Source organism: Oryzias latipes, chromosome 17 (assembly GCF_053564925.1).
Source record: "Oryzias latipes strain Hd-rR chromosome 17, Olatipes_Hd-rR_3.1".
Taxonomy (NCBI): Eukaryota; Metazoa; Chordata; class Actinopteri; order Beloniformes; family Adrianichthyidae; genus Oryzias; species Oryzias latipes.
In genome coordinates, this window is record NC_136253.1 from 30,449,141 (window position 1) to 30,456,693 (window position 7,553).

The following is a 7,553-nucleotide window of genomic DNA, read 5'->3' on the forward strand; positions in this document are numbered from 1 at the left end:
CATGAAATAAATTGGCCATTTAAAAGTGTACCCAGTGGTCTTTTAGTTACAATAGTAGCATAAGTAAAAGGAAAAACAAAAAAGCCGTCATTTTATGGGACATGGTTTCTGCAGAGCGACTGTTGAAATTCACCTCTGAGTTGTAGGTAGGAAGGTTGGCGTTGAGCTACCTCCTTTCCCTCCCCGTTGCTGAGAAGCAGAGAGCTTGCGGCCCACCCACCGTAATTTCTGCATCACAGATTAGCTTTTTTTCTAACAGCGTTTTTTTCATCTGCTCCTGATTCACAACTATTTGAAGGAAGAAATACTCAGACATACAATGTAGAGCTTAATTTTTTAAAACAAATGTCTTCTATCATCAGAAAAATAAACATGTTAACACAATTTCTATGGGAGTGGTTCTTCACTGCGTGACAACCTTAAATATTTAAATTACCAAAGACTTCTGTGGGAGTCTTTATTTTGTGTGGAGGTGATTTTTCTGGTTTGGCTTTTTTGTTGTTCCATCTGTTGAAATGTGCACAGTTTTCTGGTTCATTTGAGTTCCTTTTCCTTTTCTTTTTCGCATGTCTGCTGATTTGCTCCAGGTGTGTCATTTGCCAAACACCTGAGGCTCATTTTCCTCATCAGTTCACTTTTTTATTTAAGCTGGGTGTCTCCCCCCTGTCTTTATTTAGTACTTCATTTGTCTCTTTCATAAAAGCCCAAAAAAATATTAAAGCAACATTTGATGTTCTTTTGGATGAGTAATTTGGGGAAATAAATGATCAAGCTGTCAGAACACCTGCGTTTGAATCCTCCTTCAGCTCAGCCTGTGATCTTCTCATCTGAGTTATTGTTGAAATGTCCATTCATGAGTAGAGTCACGGTAATTGTTGGACCCCATCCCAGCTCTCAAAGGAGCATGGTGGGGTGGAAACCCTGGGCAGGATGCCAGTCCATCACGGGGCTGCAGACCAACACTTATGCTCACTTCCGAGGGCCAGTTTGGAGTCAACACTCAATGTATGAAATGTGTTAATTATTCATTTTTCAAGATAAGGCAGCTACTATTTAGTTTCCAGGGTTTGTTTCTCACTTTGGGCATTTCACAGCTTAGAAAGCAAGAAGATAGGGAAGTTTTGGTGCAGACTCATCAGAATGCAAAGTCTTCTGACAGCAAGTCAGGAGCTAAGGTGGAGCTTGGCTGAACTCCCTGGGAGAAAGCAAGAGGTCAGGACAAAAAAGACAGCTTTGCATCTGAGACAGTGGGGAATTCATGGATGACCACGTAAGGATCTTTATCATCTTGTTACATTTTCAGGCATTGTTAGTGGAATACATGATTAGGAAAGAGTTGGTGCTGCATAGAGAGAGGACGGTTCCGCTTAAGACTAAACCAACTTCAGTGAAATAGTAGTCTGTAAATGGTAATGAGGTAGTTTGCGTTCCTCGTTATCCAGCCCTCCACAGCAAGTCTGAATCAAACAAGTTTTATTATATATCCTCTTTAAATCAAATTATCAATTTAACCACAGTCTTTTAGAGCACAAGGTCTTGTCGTTCTGGTTAAGTGTAATTTTCTTTCTGCTGAAAAAAATTGAAACTGCAGACTGCAATTACAGAGCGTGATTAAAGAAGACCTGACAATATTAAATTAGCACCACACAATAGACTGACTTGTTGAAATCTGCCAATTGTAAAAAAGTAGGAAGTGTTTTCTCTGCGCTGTGCTTTCATTTTACAGTATTAAGTATTTGGCAAAAAACTGTGGGCAGTTAAACTTCATATCTTTTATTATAACGTATTCAAACAACCCTTTTGTTGCCTTGATGACACAGATTCATGGTACAACTTAAAGAAAGACGAGTTTTGTCAGTTGGACTGTATAAAAGCATCATTTTATAATGACCCACTGATGAAAATGGTGTTTTTGGTGTTTTTAACATGTTCTTGTAACAGTTTTCTGATGATGGAGGCCATATTTAAAGACAATTAAGCTCATAATTGCATCTCGCAGTATCTCTTTATGTAAATCATTGTGAATCAGGAGCTGATGAAAAAATTCATCCAATATTGCTCGCCATTTTTGTTGCAATACTAATATAAACGTGGATTTTGTAAGTTAGAGTGATAGAGTGTGAACAAAGGCATGATGGGAATTCAGGGCAGGCTTACTCTCGGCCAACAGTCCTGCCCACAGCTCAGAGGCAAATTTACTGATACTATGATCTAGAAAATGTTTTTAATTTTGCCTGAAAACTGCAAAGACCACTGGGAATGCTTTTAAAATAGATCAAAAAGATGATTGGAGTGGTTAAACCTTCATAAAATGCTCTATTTTAAATAAAATTGGGCTAAAATCTGAATTTTCTGTGTTTCAGAGGGGGATTTTGCAAAACTGTCCATCATGACTTCACACAGAGACTAAATTAATCCAGACAGAAGTCTGTTGTATTCTCACTGAACAAATAAACAGTTGCACGACTAACAGATGTATTCACAGTTTCTTTTATAATGTTTTACAGTAGAAAAATCCTTTTTGTGCAAATAGGACTTTTACTACGGACCAACTCTTTTCTGTTGTGTGTCTGTAGGCTGTTTGCGCTTCTGTGTACATATTTGGGATTGGTTACAGTATAACTTTTTAAAAAAAATGGATGTTCGTGTAAAATGATAGAAGATTAGGATCAGTTCAAAAGCAGAGCAAACTCCCTGCTTGCATGGCAGACCCATGGGTTTATGCAGTTTATGTTAAATTGTCTCCCTGCCGTGACTGTGCAGCAACATAACCTTTATCCTCTCTGCAAAGCTTCCCACAGAGCAGCAGTGATGACATTCCCTCCATGGTTTCTTCTCATTTGTTTTGAGCTGACAGAGTGGAAAGTGGTGTGATGCTTTGCCGCTGAGGTCCATCCATTTAAAGATTTGACTTCTTGTCTGATTTTGGATGCCCCTCTGCATGTCACAGTGGTACTGAACTGTGTTTGTCAGCAATCTGTTAGCTTTAACAAATCTTCTTGTTCGATTGTCACCTTTCCCGGCTTCTTGCATGCTTTGCTCACGGTGCTACCGTGACTAAACCGAAGATGCTGTTATGACAATTTGATAGTGCGCTTTACTGATATTTTTAATTAGTAAATGATCAAAAAAATACACCACAATTGGACTTGGTTAGATCACTTCTTGGGCAAATTAGTCAATTATTAAACCTGTTAGGTCTGTTTGCCTGCTGTACACTCATGCATTATTCATAGCATGACTCACTGTCTGGTGATGAGCGTTTGTGAAATTTGTCCTTAAAGTATTCATATGCAGAACATATTTTTGGTAAAAATCCATAGAAAATGACAGAAACTTTCTCATTTTTATGACTTTCTGAACAAAATCTAGCAGATTTTGAAGCTAAAAAGAGTTCAAAGGTCATGTCATTGTTAAGAACAATACTTAAGTTTAAGATATAAATACATTTTAATAGAAAAACTAATGGTTCTAATTATGTATTTTCTTGAAATATTTCAGATAAATCATTTTCACTAAGGTCTTTGAAACCAGTAAAGAAAAATGTTGACAATTTAGAGTCAATGCCAAAGCTTTGTAAATACTCTTAACTCCTTCAACTCTATACATAAAAATCTGCCGTCATGAACTTTTCTCATCACATGTGAACGGACCTAAAAGGTATAGTGCCTGCAAGATGACAAGAATTACACAGAAGGTCATTTATTTATTTTTTGAGAAACTGACAAAATAACTGAACTGAGAGAAAACTTAAAACCAAAATAAAGATCTGACCTACCTGTCTAACAGGGTAATGAGGATGGTAAGGAATGATAAGCGAAGCAACTATTTTTTTTTTTGCTATTTTGAAAGGATAAAAGAATATAATGTGTTTATTTTACAAGAAAATGTGTTTTTTCGTGCAGCCTTGAGATCAGATAATCTTCCTAATGCATTTCTTTTCATGCTATCAGAAACTTCCACACCAAAGCCTCCATCCTGCTACGGTGATGGGCTTGAGCTGGTCAGATGTGAAGAGAATAACAGCTGTGTGGTATCTGCGCCTGATGTCAGGAGCGGGCCTTGAAACAGGAGTGGGCTGACTCAGTCACTGACGCCGCCGACGCTGACATCCAAACAAAGAGACAGCGGAAATAAGCCATGGCATGGAATCAACAAACAGCTGTCAACGATCCCTGCGTTACACTGATGGGCTCCACGCAGCTTAAACGGGAAAGGACAGATGGACACGCTCCATTTGGGTGACAGACTGCACAGCCCTGGGAAAGGTGTGGGGACGGACAGCTTCTTTACAGAGGAAATCTGTTTGACACTTTTAAGTCTTGATGCTAAAACACATTAGGCAGATGGGGGGGGAGGAATTGTAGCCCTGCCATTAGTTAAAAATATCAAAAAAAATAATGTGTAGACTCCAGAGATTTCAATTGGATTGGTGAATGCATTTTACTTTGTCATAAGAAAAGCGTCAATCATGATTTAAACTCATCAGGATCTTTGGTTTCAACACACGACGAGTAATTGAATGTCACTGTTGGTTTAGAAATTGCAAAATTTGATTCTCAGTATTCTTTGCTCATTTAATAAAAATATAATCAAAACAAATGTTGTTTATCGTTGAAGAAGCTATTCCCTGATAATGCTGCCACAGTTATTGCAGGCTGTCTTGGCTGCAAAAACAAAATGTTATTTTATACCCCCTGCACTCATCATCGCTTACAATTTATTTACTTGACATTGAGGAGTCCTACTCGTTTCGTCTGTTAAGTCTTGATCAAATCTAATCTCGGTTTTCATATGAGAAAGAATTCAGGTATCCTTGAACACACTTTACTACTTGTGTGTGTCACCAAAACTTTAAAAACAGAACTACATGTGTTACGGTGTCCTAGCTCTATATCTTCCCTTAGAACAGAGATCAGCAACCTTTAGCACTTAGAAGCGCATTTGGGTCAATTCAACACTGACTACAACCCAGCAAGAGTCACAAAGTCTGACTTCACCCTTTTGAAAAACAAAAAAACATAGATTTGTATCTATGTTATGGTTTCTTTTATGATAAATATATATTAAAAAACTGTTTTTGGTATAAATAAAATATAATCATAAAGATAAAATAGTTTTTTTTTTTAAACTATGAAAATGTTTAAATAGTATATTCACAATACTTCCTTTCAAAATGCATCTCAATGCAGCAGCTGTGGTGTTAATCATTTAATCACTGGATGCGTAAAGCAAACATGTTTTTATTTTGCTAATATTGTTCTTGCATTTTACTGATATATTTATTTTTTTGTAATCTTGTTAACACACTGTAAAGCGCTTTAAACTGCAATGCATGAAAAGTGTTTTTTAAAAATAAATAAAGCTTGATTGATTGCTTGTTATCGCACTGATATGGTTACTGCTTTTAATCTCGTTGTGCATGCTGACAGTAAAAATAAAGGCTGATCTTATACTCATCTCATCTCATCTTAATTTATCTTAACTTGTCTTCACTGAAATCGTTTAAAATATAGAATATGATGACACACATAAATCTGTCAAAATGTTTGACTTGCACTGTCCTGTAACTGTTTTTTATGAGTTGAATACATTTTGAGTTATTTTACATTACTTTCTTTCTACTTTACTGCTCACTAACTTTTTTATTTACAGTTACTTTTTTAAATCACAAGGTTTATTTTAGGCTACACGGTGGTGCAGTGGTTAGTGCTCTTGCCTCACAGCAAGAAGGCCCATGGTTCAAGTCCCAGCTGGGGGCCCTGAAACAGAACATCAATGGGGGACCTTTCTGTGTGGAGTTTGCATGTTCTCCCCATGGGTTTTCTCCGGGGACTCCAGCTTCCTCTCACTGTCCAAAAACATGCTTCATAGGTTAATTGGTCACTCCAAATTGTCCCAAGGTGTGTGATTTGTGTGACCCTGCAACAGACTGGCGACCTGTCCAGGGTGTCCCCTGCCTGCCTTCACCCATAAGTGGCCGGCATAGGCTCCGGCAGCACCTTGACCCCGAAGGGGATAAACAGAAGAGAATGAATTAGCTTTATTTTATTTTTTTAGCCAGAGTCACAATGGAGGTGTTAAAGAGCCACATGTGGGTCTGGAACCACAGGTTGCAGACAATTGCCTAAGATGAACCTTTTTTTTAATTTACTTTTTATCAGTGACAGATTTTTTTTCAGCTGAAATTATTTCACTTTTCTAACAGCCTATATGGTACAACATCCATACTCCAATCGGCTGTATGTGACAAAGATGTAATCTGTTAATCAGACAAAGTGGGATACTAGCTCGATCACTGGGTTTTTCTCACTTGTCTCACTGCAGTAAGTGATGATGGTGGTTAATTTTGAAGTCAGCAGAGACAGTTTGTTGACCAGCTGTCTGCATTTTTGCTGCATTGTGTGAACAAATACAGGCCATCAATTCCCAGAACATATTTGTCGTTTTAATATTTCAGGACTAATAGACAATTGAAAAAGGTAAACAGCATAAAAAACAGTTATTTTGCCTGCAAGATTAAAGGAAGACCATGGCAGCAGCTGTTTTACTTCAGCCTTGGTGACAACAGGGTTTCATTGGAACAGCATGCAGATGGACAATATTGTGTTAATCAGGATTTTTGTGTGAAACTGCAAGACAAATGCATGTAACATGAAATAGGCCAAATAAAACATGACTGTTAAATGAAAACAAGGGAAATCATTATTTTTCTTCAAGACGAAGGCATGCTGTCTGCTAATGTGGCTAACCTTGAGTGACTGAGCGCAAAAACAGTAGTGTTTTGAAACGTTGCACAACTGGAGGTGGATCGAGATCGGTGATTGCTTTTCAAAGGCGGAGTTCATCCTATGATTCTGAACGGTGCTAATTAATGAGCCACCCTCCAGGAAACAGCGTCGTTTTGACCTATTCCTGTTTGTGGAATCGCATTTAATCTGTTCCTGTCTGCAGATTTGAAACATGTCATTCAGTTTGTGTTTTGCTCCCAGGAAAGATTGGCAGACGGAGGGAACGCTGGGCATCCTCCCTTCCACATCAAAACGACAGTGGCTTTCATTAACCGTTCAAAGCAGAGCGAATATTTTTAAGAAAACAACCATTTCTACTGCTTGTTTGTCAAACCAGTAATTTGTTCATTTGTCGTGGCATGGGGGAATTGTCTTTTTTTTGTTTGAACTTCTTGCCTGCCTGAGTGACATGCTTCCAGCAACCCAGGCGTTTTGTAACAGTTTGTAACAGACAGCGAACCCCGAGGCATTTCCTTGGGTGCTGAACTATTTAATACAAACGAGGAATAGGCTCTGGAATTCTTTTCATTGTCAGCCTCATTTAAATAATTTGCGATTATTTTAAATAATACAACATTGAAAAAAAGATATTTTGTTTCATAAAAACACATACATTTTATGATTAGGGAGTACAAGTGAAGTTTTTTTTGTTTAAATTTCAGATTGAAGGGCTGCTTTTTTTAAAAATAAAAACTTTAGTGCTTTCTTGTTTTTGTTCAAGGACTCTGCTGGCAAGGTTGAATCAGAAAAGAATTGGCATTA

At 37.7% G+C, this 7,553-nt stretch overlaps 1 long non-coding RNA gene across 1 annotated transcript; it reads left to right on the forward strand.

The window, feature by feature from the left end:
- Window positions 1-864: 864 nt before the first annotated feature.
- Window positions 865-4,401, forward strand: LOC110016903 (uncharacterized). Its single transcript, XR_002292207.2, has 3 exons — window positions 865-1,005; window positions 1,095-1,270; window positions 3,954-4,401. It is a non-coding gene; the product is annotated as an uncharacterized LOC110016903 (long non-coding RNA).
- The last annotated feature ends 3,152 nt before the right edge of the window (window positions 4,402-7,553 follow it).